Source organism: Diceros bicornis, chromosome 37, assembly GCF_020826845.1.
Source record: "Diceros bicornis minor isolate mBicDic1 chromosome 37, mDicBic1.mat.cur, whole genome shotgun sequence".
NCBI classification, from domain to species: Eukaryota; Metazoa; Chordata; class Mammalia; order Perissodactyla; family Rhinocerotidae; genus Diceros; species Diceros bicornis.
This window is the reverse complement of record NC_080776.1, coordinates 764,149-765,315: the sequence shown is the minus strand read 5'-3', so window position 1 is coordinate 765,315 and position 1,167 is coordinate 764,149.

Here is a 1,167-nt window from a genome sequence, read left to right as displayed (position 1 = left end):
GTTGTTAATTATAGGCATTCTGATGGGAATGAATTGATATCTCATTGTAGTTTTGATTTGCATTTCCCTGATAGTTATTGATGTTGAACATATTTTCATATGCCTGTTGGCCATCTGTATGTCTTCTTTGGAGAAATGTCTGTTCAAGTCTTTTGCCCATTTTTTAATTGGCTTGTTAGTTTTTTTGTTGTTGAGATGTATGTTTTATATTTTGGATATTAACTTATCAGATATATGGTTTGCAAATATCTTCTCCCAATTGTTTGACTGTCATTTCATTTTGTTTATGGTTTCCTTTGCTGTGCAGAAAACTTTTAGTTTGATGTAGTCCCATTTGTTTATTTTTTCTATTGTTTCCCTTGCCCAGTCAGACATGGTACCTGAAAATATGTTGCTAATACTGATATTGAAGAACATACTTCCTATTTTTTCTTCTAGAATTTTCATGATTTCAGGTCTTACATTCAAGTCTAGCTATACCAAAATAGCATGGGATTGGCACAAAAACAGACACACAGACCAATGGAATAGAATTGAGAGCCCAGAAATAAACCCACACATCTATGGACAGCTAATTTTCGACAAAGGAGCCAAGAACATACAATAGAGAGAGGAAAGTCTCTTCAACAAATGGTGTTGGGAAAACTGGACAGCCACATGCAAACAAAATGAAAGTAAGCCATTATCTTACACCATACACAAAAATTAACTCAAAATGAATTTTACAATTTTAGAGAAAGAAATGTGCAATAATTCCACTAAATATAAAAAATTTTCAGACTGTGTTTACTAATCACTGTTGTAAATCGGCGTTCCCATGGAAAAGGAAATTCCTCACTCCAGGCCCAAGTAGTACACAGAATAATTTAAAGTTTCTATCTACGTCTTCAGTATATATGAGACTTAAAGAACTTAATGTCCCCAGTTAACCTATTGCATAATTGTGTCCCAGAAGATGACTGAATTCTTCCCTGTGTGGGAGGTATCTGACTTCTTTTGAAGAAATGTAGAGCAAAAATATGCAAGAATCAAGATTTGTCTCTCCATCATAAATTTTTATTATGCTCTAATATATGATACCATAAGTGAAAAATGAGAAACAAATCTTAGTATGGAGTAAAGCCATATGTGCCTGGTTTGTATTATTTCCTGTAATACCTAGGTCTG